Here is a 15071-nt window from a genome sequence, read left to right as displayed (position 1 = left end):
TAGAACGTTTTTCAATGTATCATGTTTGCCTGAAAATGTATGGAATTTTATTAATAGTAAATTCAAAAATTGATTTTTTCATGAACATTACATTCTGAGGAGTCTCTTAAAGTTAAATTTCGTGTGAATAATAATAACATTTTATGCTATATGGTTACACAAATGAACAATTTTTCAAAACTATTTTTAAAAATATATATGAATTTTACCGCATTACCGCGCGGTGCGGTGCGGTAAATAAAGTGCGGTTGCGGTAAGCGGTGCGGTTTTATTATTTTTTTGCGGTTGCGGTGCGGACAATCCATTTACCGCCCACATCCGCACCGCGACGAACCCTATTCAATTGAATGAATAAGATGGATAGTTGAATGAATATTTTTTCTATTCACCGCGAGTCGCAACAGGTTCATTTTCAGCCGTCAAAAAAGAGTTTCGATTATTTTTAACTCTGTCCAGGACTTCTAAATTCCGAGAAGCATGGTTGATTAAGCTTCAAATCAAACGCTAAAAAATTGGTGCAGTTTGTTTGAACAGAAAAAAATCTGTGAAATTAGGGTGAACGTATAAATGGGCGACACACTGTATTTTCCCATGAAACCAATGTCAAAAATTTCAAGCAACGTAGGCAGAGATTTAAAATTGTCCAAATGATATGAAATTTGGCATTTGAGTTTACTTTGCTATTTGTCACAATAGGAGGCCTTTCAGATTACAAAAATGAGTGTTTTTTTTTGCAATGCCCTAATGCAGATGCGGGGGTCGACAGGGGGGGGGGGGGGGGTTGATGCAAGGTGTAGGTGTTAGGATAAGCGGGAAGCGACACTACACCAAACTGCATATTATACGTTCCATTTCGTCGCTGTTGTGCTATCTTATGACAAGCGCCATTTAGCACATTTCGAGAAAAACGATTTTTAAAGTTTGAGATTCAATATCTTAAAATTTATAAATGTTAGAAGCTTTTCGGAGCAGGCATTCGATGCTTCTATCTTTTCTGAAGTAATCGATTTGTGAGAAAATAGATTGACTATATTTACATTTTTTACTTAAAATGTAAACCAAAGTCGCTCACATACGTGTCATAAGTGTGTGTTGATGATAAAATATGTATGACGTGTCACAAATGTGTACAGAAGATTTCATATAAAAATGAATTATAATTGATTCGTAAAATTATGCGTTATAGATCACTATGTCCAATATTATACTTTTCCATGCGATAGCAGCAATATCAGGTTACAAAATGATGGTATTAGAACACAAAATTTTTCCAATTTTCCTCCTTTATTCAGGAAAAACAATGAACAAAAATTGGTTTCATTGACAATTTAGAGACAATGTTTATCAAACAATGTTATTGTTGACAGGTGACTAGACGAAATAAATGTTCTTCTTGCATAATCCATCACTACATTTCGGTATACTTTCCAAAACAAGTGGAAATCTCAAAAGGAAATTTGTTCAATAATCATGAATATATAAGCCAACCATTCCCAGAAAAAAACTATGGTGGGAAAAGTTTTGCTCCCGAGACAAGAACCTAGCTAATGCTTATGGTTGATCTGCATAGGAATTACCTATGTCATCAGAGACATCTGTGGGCTTGCTATAAGCTTTTCGGCTTATAGCAAGCCAACAAACTAAGAATGTTGTCTCTTTTTTCTTTGTCATAAGATAGCACAACTCGATCACTCGAGAAATTGGCGCTTGTCATAATCGTGTTTCACTATATTTCAGTAGCCCAGCAGAATTTCGAAATTCTGAAAACGCGACTTTATGGAGATTTTAAAACTTAGTAATATGGCATATGTAACTCAGTTCACCCCAAAATGGCGTTTGTCATAAGATAGCACAACAGCGGCGATTTGAGACTTGTTTTGAGAAAATCGGTTCGGTCAACTCACACATACAAATACACACGAAGCTGAATGGTATAAGAGTGTCGGCCAACAATTTCAAGCAATTTGTAACTCATTTTTCAAATTCAAGCAATTTGTAACTCATTTTAATTATTTTTATCATTCATACATATATTGTTTAGCAGTTTATATGGAAATTTCGCATGTGGCCGCATACTTCAACCCGTAAAACAGGAACCAGAGCTCCGATTCAATGGAAATGTAATAGAAATCAATAGGAATATTCTAGCTTTTATTTGAGACTGATTATGTGAAAATCGAGTCAGACATTTCTGAGAAGCAGATGTCAATTCAACTCAGGAACATAACCACTTTCCAGAAGCTTCCGGTTCCGCCGAAGTTGTCCAATGTGGTCAACGTGGGTTTGATTGGACATCAGTGAGCTTAAACTATAAATTCAAACATTTTCGAACACATTTCATGAAGTTTTGCATCTTTTATATACTATGTTGATTCCGGTTTATATGGGAAATTCTTGCGTGACCCCACTCTACAACCTGTAACTCCGGAACAGGAAGTCAGAATTAAATGAAATTCAATAGCAGCCTCTGGGAACGTTGTACCTTTCATTTGAGACTAGGTTTGAAAAAATCGGTTCAGCCATTCCTGAGTAACCGATGTGCTTATTTTTGGTCACATACATACATACACACGCACATACGACAACACGCACAGACTCGACGAACTGAGTCGAATGGTATAAGAGACTGAGCCCTCCGGGCCTCGGTTAAAAAGTCGGTTTTCAGAGTGATTGCCTGGCCTTTCACTTTCTATAGGAGAAAGGTAAAATCATAATTTTTACGAGTCATTATTCAAGTAATATTAAAATAAATTATTGTTTTATTGGTTGTTAATTTCCAAATAGTTCGTAAAAATAATAACAGAGTGTACAATTACGAATTATGAATACCTTTAACGTTATATTAAAAGATTTGTAATATTGCTATTTGAAATTAAATGTGTTTTTAGATTAGATTAACTAGTGATCGAAAATTATCATATGCTTCGAATTCTAAGATAGTATAACTCCATGATGTTGTATCGTTGTTGTATGTTGGGTTGTGCGCTCTATCATTTTTTATACAGTAGTAGCTCTAATAGCCGTAAGCACAAAGCCGTACTAACTGTTTTTAAACCGGACTAACTTTTAAACCGGCCTAAAATATTTGGTAAGCTTTAATCAAACGATGCTGTCATCTATATGGCTGCGTTCTGATCTGCGTTACACGTCAATGTTAAAAAACAACAAAATCAAGTTAAAGAAAATGAGTAAATTCATTCCAATATTTTCTTGCAGTAAAATAGCTTTTCTTCGTCAAATATCTCGTTCCATAGGGTTTGAGAACAATTTTGTCAACTTGTTGCCGATATGTTTCTGAACATAGAACTTTAACGTGTTGGATAGTTGAAAGTTGGCCGATGATGTACAGTACTTTGTAGTGACATAATATGCACAAAAGAAAATAAATTGATATACATGTTTTTATTCAGTTTGAATAGGCGCTCGTCGAGTTAGAGGTGGCTGAACCATCGGTTGTAATTGGTGCCATGATAGTTATTTCTCGACAAAAATATGATTACTGGTTAAAAGCCAACTGTAAAATTCTCTTTGAAAGGAAATTCCGGACAAACCATCGTTGGATAAACACAGTTCATAGCAGTTTGGAAGAGAACATTTTTCTCTTTTGTTTACTGCCAACATCTGTGATTGGCGAGTAACGGTTTGTCCGGAATTTCTTTTCAAAGAGAATTTTGACAGTTGGCTTTTAAGCCGGAATTATATGTTTGTCGAGATTTCAAACTTTGATTAAAAAATTGGTTAAAATATTTCAATTTCAATTAAAAATGAACTGTGAGTGTCATTCTAATTGAACATGATACCTATCGACGTGGGGGAGAACATTTATTTTCGTTTCAAGTAAATTTTCACAAGTTTGAAATAAAGATCAATTATCAATGAAGGCCTGCGAATTAAAATTATACACGTTTTTCAGCGAGGTTTAAATAAAAAGTAAACAAAGATCAAACAAAAAATTAAACTTTGACAGAATTATCATTTATATTCACGAGCGTTATATTTATTTTTTTGCACTGTGGCAGACAGAATATAGATATATTTCTATAATGCATCAATGCAAATTGGAACGATTTTATTTGCTAACAAAATTTCTATGTTTTTATGAACAAAATAATAAGTACATTAAAACATAAATGAGAGTTTAAAACATCCTACCAATATATTTATATCAACACCCTGTAACTATTTGTGCCGTTTATACGCAATTTGGCTTCAAACTAACTTATGATCATTACAACAACTGACAAAATCTTATACCTGTTTAATTATTTCTATAGAGTTAATTAATATTTTAATATGACGTATTCCATATTTACGTCGTATTCTTTTCTGATTCGCGGTTCAAGCAATGTTTTGGAATAATGTACCGGTTGTTTAGAACTATTGATGCATATGCCAAAAATCGAAATAAATATATTGATCACCGTTGTGTTCACAATAAATTTCAAAATATTTTGTGTTCAGATGTTTTATGTGATTTTCTTGTTATTGGAACATTGCACATATTTAAAATCAATTATTTACTCTTAGCTTAGAGTATTTGTGGAGCTAATTTCTAAGTTGTTAACATTCTGATTCAATTTGCTAACCACGAGTGTAGGAAAATTCATAAAATATTGCATTTTACGATCTATATCCAATTGTCATTTGATTGGATCTATCCCCTAAAACAGTAATTTTCTTCCGTTATTTACTTTTTTGATGTTTGATACAATAGATATATGGGCAATAATTCGTGAAAATATGTTATCGATTTATATTAACGAATTAAATGGTCCCGCTTATTCTCTTAGCGATAAGCAAAAAGAAAAGAATCAAAACAATTCCTATTGTAGTTCTTCTTCTACTTCACAAAAACAACTTTGATCTGAATTGATTGAATTGATCTCAATTTATCCAAACGTGCTCTACTGTAACCCTTTGATGTGCAACTGGAATCAAGCGTCTAGAAAGAAGGAAAAAACGAGGAAATAAAAAATGCGGGTAGATAAACACGGTAAAAAAAAATTACCCATTTTAAGTATTCAAATTGCCCATTTTCGTAAGTTATTCGAGCTGTCAAAAATGGGTATTTTTTGCTTCTAACAATGGGTGCTTTTTATTCATTTCACAACTACTCGATGAGATAATGTCAATGGATATTCTGATCTTAATAATGAGTGAAAAGTCATTAAGAATTATTTTAAGCGAGTTTACCTGCAAACTAAGGTTCGTAGCGGAACCTGCAAATTACCGGCCTGCATCTGAGTACGTGGTGGAAACGGAACATTTCGGCAATGCTCGTAAAAACGGCTGTTTAAACTACTGCGGATGTTGCAAATATGCGCATAGAGCAGCCAAAAGATCCAGCCACCAAAAATTTATCCAGTTGGCAGTTTTATTTTGTTAAGTAGTTAAGGAGACAATAATGTGAAATGAATGTTATTTTATGTTTTTTTTTAATTCAGAAATAATTCTATTGACAGTATTTTTCATTCTGGCGCGATTTTCAGGAATGGATATTTTTCACGCGTTTTGTTGTAACAGTTCTGCTAAAAATAAAGGGTAAATCATACCCAGGTTGACGTACAAGAGCTGTATTCATTTATGGATACGAACTCTTTACCCACTTAATGGGTTATTCCACTTTTATTGAAAATGCGTAGTTTTCGACGCATTAATTGATATTTTATTTATTATTGGTGTTGTTCAACAGTGCTTGTCTTTCCTACCTGATAAACTGGCTTATTTATTGCCATCTTTATTGCGAGCAAAGGGAGCCATATTTATACAGAATAAAGCCGAAGAGAGGATTGAAAATAACGAAATGTGTGCAGGAGAAGCATGACAAATTTTTGCATATTTTTGTCTTCTTCCGGTAACATGATGCTGCCATTTGCATTGCTACGTTCTGATCAGCAATACACGGCTATGTTAAAAAACTGTACAATAAAGTTAATTTAAAATTCACTGTTTATGGTGAATCGACATCTTGTTGAATGGGATTTATAACAAATATAATCAAATAAAATAATTTTTTCGAGCAATTGCATCACAAGAAGGCGGCTCTGCAGCATTTTCACCTCATGCGCGTTTTTTGGAAGGGGTCCATGGTCGGAAATCTATCTCCCGTGATTTTTTACCTAGCGCTAAAAACTAAAGTTTTTCTGATTCCTTATGTCAATAGCGATGTACGAAGGATTTTTTCGATATTTTGATTTTAAGCGAAATGGCGCAGTTTTGAGTGATAAAACGTAGAAAATGTCATAAAAATCTACACAAAATCGTTAATCAATAAAAAGGTAAGCAATAAAAAATTTAATCCTACGTACGTGACAGGAGAAATCAATTTTGAATATACTGTGAAAATTTCAAAGCGTACAAAAATCATTTGTTCGAGTTACATTTCCGGCCAGTGGTTTCGAGAAAAACGCGGGTAAAGTTTGCAGTACACATGGGTTATACATAAGAAGCGTTGCACAAAGGAGTAACTAGAACAAATTCTTGGCCAAAAACCAAAATATTTTTTTTCGATTTTTTTTTTTCGTTATATTTTTTTACATACCTAAGAACCTACTATATAACGTGGCAAAATTAGGAGTATATCAAAAATTGTTAAAGAATTTTTGCATGTATGCCAATGGGATATTTTAATCGTTTTCGTTATATATTCAGCAAAATCGCTTTTTAGTGATGATGACTGTATTAAATAAGATAATATTATTACAAACGTAGTTCAACACAACCGTTTGTTTAACTTCAGCTTAAAACTAACTAAAAAAAGTAAACTTGCTGTGTATTGCACCAACTTTAAAAAATACCTTATTTTAACATTTTATTCCAAATTTGAATTATAAAAAAGTTACATTATACGGCTAGATCCGGCAAAGTTGCTGAAGCAGTATTACAATACAAGATTTCAGCTATACAAAAAATATTCGAACTCTTCCGATCTTGTCCGATCCACCAATCCCAAGCGATTTGAAAATATTGAAATTTTGACTAATTTGAGGTACACCGAAATACTGTAGGGCCAAATATTATGTTTGCCAACATGTATCTCTATGAAAATATGCACAGGCGTCCGTTTTCTTCTCCCTTTCCCACTGATCAAATGTTTATGCAACTGGAAAAATAAATGTATTCACAAAGATCACCTAGAAATTACTAGTATTTGAAAGGATATAGAAAATTGGCCTCTGCACTGGTAAGTGTGTAGATGCCAAATTGTTACAAAAACTAGTAATTGTCTATTTTTAGTTCATATTATGGCATAATAACAACAATTGCAGCAGCAAATAATTTTGGCCAGGATTCCACCCCAATTACTCCTCTGTGCGTTGCGGCAAAATTAAAAATTTCTCGACAAACGTATGATTACGGCGTAAAAGCCAACTGTCAAAATTCTCTTTGAAGGGAAATTCCGGACAAACCGTTACTGGCTGAATACAGTTCACATCAGTTAATGAAAGAGAAAACTTTTCTCTTACGTTTACTACCAACGTTTGTGCATGGTGAGTAACGGTTTGTCCGGAATTTCGTCTCAAAGTGAATTTTGACAGTTGGCTTATACGCCGTAATCATATGTTTGTCGAGATTTGTATATTTTTGAAATGTTTTCGTTCTCCATGTTTTGGGATATCATTTTTTACATCCTAAAGCACATTTTAGACTAATAAATAGAAAATCGATTGTTTTAAAATTTTACTCCACTGTTTTACAACCTCTTAAGCAATTTGGTGCATACTATCGAGAGCGTTATAGAGTTGTATTGTTAGGCGCTAGCCACTCCAGGGGCTTGAAGAGCTTCTCTAACATTACACTTAGTAGTCAGTTCAGCCAAATTTGACTGTTCCAAATTAAATCAAATGCTTATAGAAAAAGAGTAGAAGCTTACATCTTTTGAAAAGTTTGTATCAGTTGCTGGTCTGCAACACATGAAAAATGCCATAAAAATTATTTATTTGCTTCAGATAATTATGTTGTCCATGGAATGAAAATCTGAAATTTTAGCCTGGTGGGGCTTATTATACCATCCTGCCCAACTAGTCTACTAACCATGCATATAGAATTTGGCAGACCTACTTTGCTGAAAATGAAGTAATTCAAATTATCAGCACGAGTACCCAATCAAGCCTGAAATACCAAAAGTCCAGTAATTTTAATTAATAAAAATTATGATTAGTTATTTCCTATAGTCTGCCATCTGTCTGATAATGAATTGACAATTATAAATTTACAAATTGAACCTGATACTGGATGCAGACAAAATTTCTTGGACCAATCGTCTGAATTTTGCACAGTTCTTCTTCTTCTTCTTCTTCTTCACATCATTGCCCAGGCAACTACAAGAGCTTTTTGCAAACTGCTAAATATTATTATTTTACAATAATATGTTAATCGTTGTTTTAGCAATATTCGGACTTTGGTATCAAAGTACTACGAAAAAATCGAGAATCGACCAAAAATAAAAGCTCCCTTAATTACTTGTGAAATGCTGTGAAAAACAACTGTGCAAATGTCTCAACGTTTGTCCAGTAGATTTTGAGTTATGGTGTATACCGCAAAACAAGATTTCGATGTGGCGCCTGACAGAAAAGACAAAGAATCTTTGCATCGAAAAAAAATTGAAGTACCCAATTTTTTGCCGATAACACCTTACACAACCCCCCTTAAGTTCCGATACGATTTAAGCGATTTTTCCGTATTCAACTTTTTGCGTCATTTTGCCAAGTCATCTGTCTAGTCTAAACTTTCACAGCTCTTTCATACCCTGTGCATATCTGTTCTATCATAAAGAATTAAACGAATGATCGATTTGTACTACAGCGGAAATGCAAATCGTTCAAGATATGCTAGATAATTATTAATTACGAAACAATAGAAGCAAGTTCCGATAACATTTAAATAACGATCAAAATGAGAATATTTGTAACAGTTTGTTTGCCGTCATATTTAAAAGTGCTACTTAGGCTATATGGCATGGCTTCATTTACAATTTTTTATTCAATCTTAGTTTTGAACTCTTTCAAAAGCAGTAAAAATATAAATAAACTTCCACTTGCTTATGGTGTTCTTTGAGAGGATACAACTAGACAAAGAAACAAATTGTGATTATATATTCATTTCCTCATGTTAAAATAACTAAAAAATGTGAGCAAATTAAACTTCACTCATTTTGATAGCCATAGGTAAACTAACGAACGAAAACAATTTTCATCTCTGAATCCAATTATAAAATTTCGTTCGACAGTTTGTTTCAATATGATTCTGCTAACCTACAATATAACTCTTCGATGTGGCATTTTGAAATGAGCGTGTAGCACCTTCTAGATATAGGACGATAAAGGAAATTTTTAAAAATGCATTTAAAATTCGATTACACCTGTTTTTCGTACGAGATAAAACTTGCTTACTTGCCCTCATATGATTTGTGTGCAACATGGGCCATAATATTGCCCATAAAGTTCGAAAAGTTGATTCAAATTATTGGGATGTATGTAAGAGGAACATGGCGGCCTTTTACACTGTTTTCATTTGGCTTCAGGATGCAGCCATTTCTGTAATGACAGGTACTAACCAAGGGGTTTCCATCAAGCCAAAATAGTGACCCTTAATCACGAATTACTTCGATTTTCGAAATAATTCGGTAATCCGTCGATTACATTGGTAATCAATAATAAGCATGGTAATTGTCTGTATTCTTAAAATAATTCGCGTAATCAACCATAAATACAATGTAATCAATTAATCATAAAGTAATCGCAAAGTAATTCATTACTACAAGATCAATTCTATTTTGATTTTCACATTTTTGCTTTCATTTTTAAAATATTTTTTGGTATTCCACATATGAATTTCACAATACCTTTTACTTGCGACTTAGGGGAACTGTACCTAAGACGAACAGCTTATGATTAAATAGCAAATTCGACTCATCGATTGATGCAGTTCTCGCAAATTGTACACCAACCGTAATTTTAGATCATATTGCATCAACATAGTAACTGATGCTAAAAAAATTTCAAACTGAAAGATGTTTAAAGTGGTTGTGAAAATGAAGCACAAAATCGTCATTTCAAAAGTGCTATGGATAAGTTGGACACCTGGCATGGGTAAGATGGACATACGGCGTTGGTAAAGATTGAAACAATTTAACAGCATTCCGCTGTGTTTCACCCAATAAATATGCCCATATTTCCCTACCCTACTGTGTCTGTCATATCCAAAATGACACCAGTATTGTTTTGCTTAAATATCTGATAATTCACGTATTAGATAATAGCATTATCTTCCAGAATCATTTGATATCCTCTAAAAATTGTATGGTTTCAGTATATTTTGACTTTTTTCCCGTTTGTAAGAAACGGATGTTGTCCATCTTACCCACAGTTTCTTAGTCTACTCTTCAATTTCAGTCGGAACCTTTAATTCAGAGTATATCAAAATAATTGGGCCACAAACTCGAGCGTAATGACTATTGAGGAATAATGAATAGAATTTCTCGGGGAATTCCCAGAGTAGAAATGTTATTGTTTATAAATATCGTCGGCAGAAAGGGTTTAATGATAAACTGGATCATATAACAATGTGATCAAATACAGGATTATGCCTACTTAACATATTTTGCATTAAATAAATTGTTAATGGGTCATTCTGACATGCATTCCCCGTTGTGTTTTTTAATTTCGAATCATTTCGGGCTGTTGTCACATAAAAATTACTTACTTTAAAATGTTTTACCCACTAATTCTCATTATTCTCATATTTACACACAACTTTTCGGCCATTTTTATCTATTTACCTATTTCAATAAAGTTCTAGGAAAAAAATTAATCCCTCGATTCCGATCCTTACTAGACTTATTGAAACTACAGAGGAAAAGGTTTGCACACCTCATGCTGCTTTTAACAACTCGTCCTCAATAACTCCATGGTGTTTTGAAAGTAACAAATACAGTGCTGAAATGTCGCATTAGGGGCAACATAGCAATATATTGAATCTACTATTTGCTCTTGCATTCATCAATAATTCTAATTTATTTAAAGGTTCAGAATGTTACCACGTTGTAGATGTGTACGAAACAATACGGTGTATTCAGATTTTCAAGCTATTATTATTTTTTTCTAGATAATTACAACTTTTGACAATGCATTTGGGAACAACGCAACAATGAACACAATCGGTAGCATATTAAATAATGTCCCCTGACGCATATGAAGTGTTTATTTGAGTGCTCTATTCAACTGGCACGTTTACGTTAAAAAGTCGGTGCCAACAATTTTATTGTTTTACAATTCAATATGTTTAAATTTAGTCCTTTTCAGCTCCAAATATTTTTGGAATTTAATTTTTTTTTTTATATTAATACAATGGCCATTCTAAAACTAAGAATATCGGTAATATATATAAATTGTTAATTGAATTTATTAGGCCCTAAGATATCTACTGATTTGATTTAAAAATTAGCGAGGCAATCATAAACAATTGAATACATCCTAGCATTTTAACAAGATTTTACATTTAAAACTAGGAGAAACACTTTTCGGCAATTGGTAGGCGTGCAAAGTATTCTTTGGAAAGACATTCACATCGGGGATCAATTCTTTGGAAATATATTCACAACGGGGTCATTCATAAGAGCGACATTTGGGGAATTTAGTAGTAGAGAGCATATTAGAAACAGCAAAGAGATAGCGGACAACGATGACAGAAACAAGATGAACACAAACTTGCATCATTATGGCACACGGAAGACTTGTAAAATAGTCACGTCTCGGTTGGTCTTTTTTTAGGAGCCCGACTTCCAGTCCATTATTTGCATTCGGTTTTTAATAGTGCAGCAATAGATTTTCTGCTAGTCTTGTAGTAGAGATCAGAGAATGATAGAAAAAAGAGAAGAAATTACTAATGTTTGGATATTCATCGCCAGCACATTTAGAACCAAAAAAAATATGTTTATCTGAGATCTGACGCCACAATGCTTGTCTCATGACCAGACAACATGTTCGATGTCGTGATAATCCCTAGCCACAAGTTCAAAAACCGTTCTCGACAATCCCAATATACCGGGAATGCGCATCCGACATATAATGATTTGACATGGGCATTACACGAATTAAATTACAACCCATATCTATCCCCTTAAAGCAGGCGTTCGTCGACACTTTTAGGGTTAAACAATGTTGCCACCTTCCTAAGTCTCTACTGCTCCACGAGCTTTGCCTTCTTTTGAGTGTCCCTTGAAGTGAAAAATATATTGTAAAATGCGTTGAAGTGAATTGATCTTTCATAAAAATTACCTAGTGATGCACTCGCCTTAGCTAGAGTTCGCGCCTTCTCATTACCCGGAATGAAGCAATTGGAAGGGCCCCAAACTAAAGTAATCTGATATGACTTCTCAGATAAAACACTCAGGAGTTTTCGTGTTTTTCCCAGAAAATACGAAGAGTACTTTCCACGCTCCATCGAACGGAACTCTATACGACTTATACTATCCGTAACGATGAAATAATGGTCTACAGGAAGGGCTTCACAACGATCCCAAGGATATCCTAAATAACGGCTAATTCTGAGACATAAACTGAAGCAGTTGGTGGAAAGTGGTGAAATTTTGATTGAATGTGCCGAAGTCAGGAGACTCAACGAGTATTGATGAGTCACGTTTTATTGAAAATACGACTAGCTTTGTTTTGTTCATGGCAAACCTTATAGCCGGTTGATAAGTCCAAGCAGACAAACTATCTAAAGTACCTTGCAGATCGATGGCTTTGAATCCTATTACGGAGACCTCTCCATCATCTGAAAGTTGCCTTAGCGTGTTAAAATTTACAAGATATTCATAAATGTCTTTTACAAGCAAAATGTACAAAAGGGGGCTAAGAGATGAACCCTAAGGAAGACGCATGCCGCTTGCCATTTTTAATATTATAAAAATTGTGTGAAATGATAAAAAAAGAACAAGAAATCTTTTTATTTATCTGAATCGTCGTTTTGAATTTTTTGTCGGTTCACATGCATTGGGATTCTTGCAGTGAGAATAATCCAACAGAACTAGACTGCATCTAATAAAATAGCGATAAATTTGCTAAGCATGAACAGTTTCAGCTTAAAATAATTGAATAATTCTAAGTAATTCCAACAGGAACTCGCTTTGCTTCGAAGTAATCCAGAGTAATCGAGGAATTTTACAGTAATCGAGTAATTCATTAATAATCGTTTTTCGAAGTAGTAATCTTTATAACCATGAAGTAATCTAGGTAATTTTTTTCGGGAGTGACATGTAATCAATGCTGTTGGAAACCCCTTGGTACTAACGTCTTAGGCCGGACTAAACTCGGGCCTAAAATCAAAGATAGTACCGTGTGGCGGTACCAACTAGATTCAAGCTTACCGCTATAAGAGGACGGAGGTTCCAGCAGCTTCCGGAAGCTCTGGAAATTTTGCCATTAGTTTTCGAGAAAAAATCAAAAACAATGATGAAAAACGATACCGTAACTCGTTGCATATCGGCAGCAACGTTTAACGCTTGATGCAGAAACGAAAAAAGTGGACCAGTTTCATAAGTCCATTGTTGCATAAATTCGACCAACGATTTATGCATCAACGACTCTGTTTAAGCATTTGTCTGGTTCCTTAGTAAAATGTTCGAAACTATTTTAAGGGTGAAGATCTGTTGTAAAAATTTCATGGATCAGAGGAAATATAAAGAAGAGAATAAAAACAGGTTCTAATATCATAGCAAATGAACAAGTTAATCAATAATTGAAATGTTCTTCATAACAAAGGCACCTTTTTATGCTATCTCGTTTAAAGTTTGTAACAATGTTTCAAACAATGTTCACATTTAATCTTATCTTTGATACGAAAATAATACAACAACGCTTTCCCAGTACTAGACTTTGTTTGTGCTCACTAAACTTGAACAGTTCCATTACCAACGATTGTGATCACACTTTTCCCCGTGCACTTATTATTTCGCCTCTGCAGCGAGGCATTTTCGAGACAAAATTCACTTCAATTAAAATTTTCGCATCGGTGACTGATCACCGGCCGAACATGCGCAGTTTTCCTTCAACGAGACCCTAATTTGAATATCAACGCTCGCGACTCTGCGATGAAAGCTGCTGTCTCCAGTGGAGTGTTATTTTTTCTTTCTTCAATACAAGGAAAGCAAAGCGGATTAACCATTTCACTGACAGAGTACGGGTACTTTCTCATTCGTTCGAAGAAAAAGAAGAAGAAGCATAACACTTCTGAACTGATACAAATATCGAGCCAGGGGGACAAATCACAAATAACACACACACACGCACACACCTGGTAACAACTGGATGGTTCCGAAATTACACCACTGAGCCTCCTGGTGGAGGGCACAGAGCCTGTGGCAAACGATGAGCCGTTCCGGCCCTTGGGCTGCACTACGACCAAAGCAAACACTCAAGGAACTAGGTTCATACCGATCACGGGAACTAAACAATCAACTTGATGACCGGCTTTCGATGCGTTGATCGCCGAAATTGTTATGACTCGGTCCGCCACCGTGCCGCCACCGTACGCCGCACGCACGCGAAGTTGTGGGCGAGTATACTCTCCGTTTGGAAGTGGCACGCGAGATATCTAAACGGGTTTGAAAAGCGACGAACCGGTCCGATCGAGGCGTAAAAGAAGACTGTGCTGCAGCCGTGAGCACCCAAACACGAAAACCGCGCTGATCGATGCTCTGGAAACGTAGTTAGATGGTGCATGGGGCAGAAAGAGAGTAAATTGTAAGTAAAATTGGATGATATAGTCAGCTTGCAGGGAGAAATGAAATTAAGTCGAGCAGAATGAGAAAAGCGGGTAAAAATATATTTTTGAAACATTGAAAAAATCGAATTGTTCAAACTACCGAACAGAAGTGCAGTAGAGTAGTTCACAGGGACAGGCATAGGGTAATTGGCAAATCGATTGCCTTGTACGCAGCTCACCTGGGTTCGATTCCCGATTCGCATAGGGTTAAATTTTTCTAAAAATATTTTTTTAACCCGAATAAAGAGGCAAATGGCAATAAAGTAAAAAGATCTATGATTTAAAATAAAAATAAATAAAAGAAG

The 15071-nt window shown here is 34.7% G+C and overlaps 1 protein-coding gene across 1 annotated transcript in view; it reads right to left on the bottom strand.

Annotated features, from left to right (window-relative positions):
* LOC131681648 (serine proteinase stubble) overlaps positions 1-14629 on the bottom strand; it is a 65452-nt gene extending 50823 nt beyond the window's left edge. Inside the window, exon 1 of the mRNA XM_058962574.1 lies at positions 14296-14629. The gene's annotated coding sequence lies outside the window, so the exon portion shown is untranslated. The remainder of the gene's footprint in view (positions 1-14295) is intronic.
* Positions 14630-15071: the final 442 nt, after the last annotated feature.

The sequence above is a fragment of the Topomyia yanbarensis genome, chromosome 2, assembly GCF_030247195.1.
Source record: "Topomyia yanbarensis strain Yona2022 chromosome 2, ASM3024719v1, whole genome shotgun sequence".
In the NCBI taxonomy this organism is placed as follows: domain Eukaryota; kingdom Metazoa; phylum Arthropoda; class Insecta; order Diptera; family Culicidae; genus Topomyia; species Topomyia yanbarensis.
This window is presented reverse-complemented; position numbering and strand designations above follow the sequence as displayed.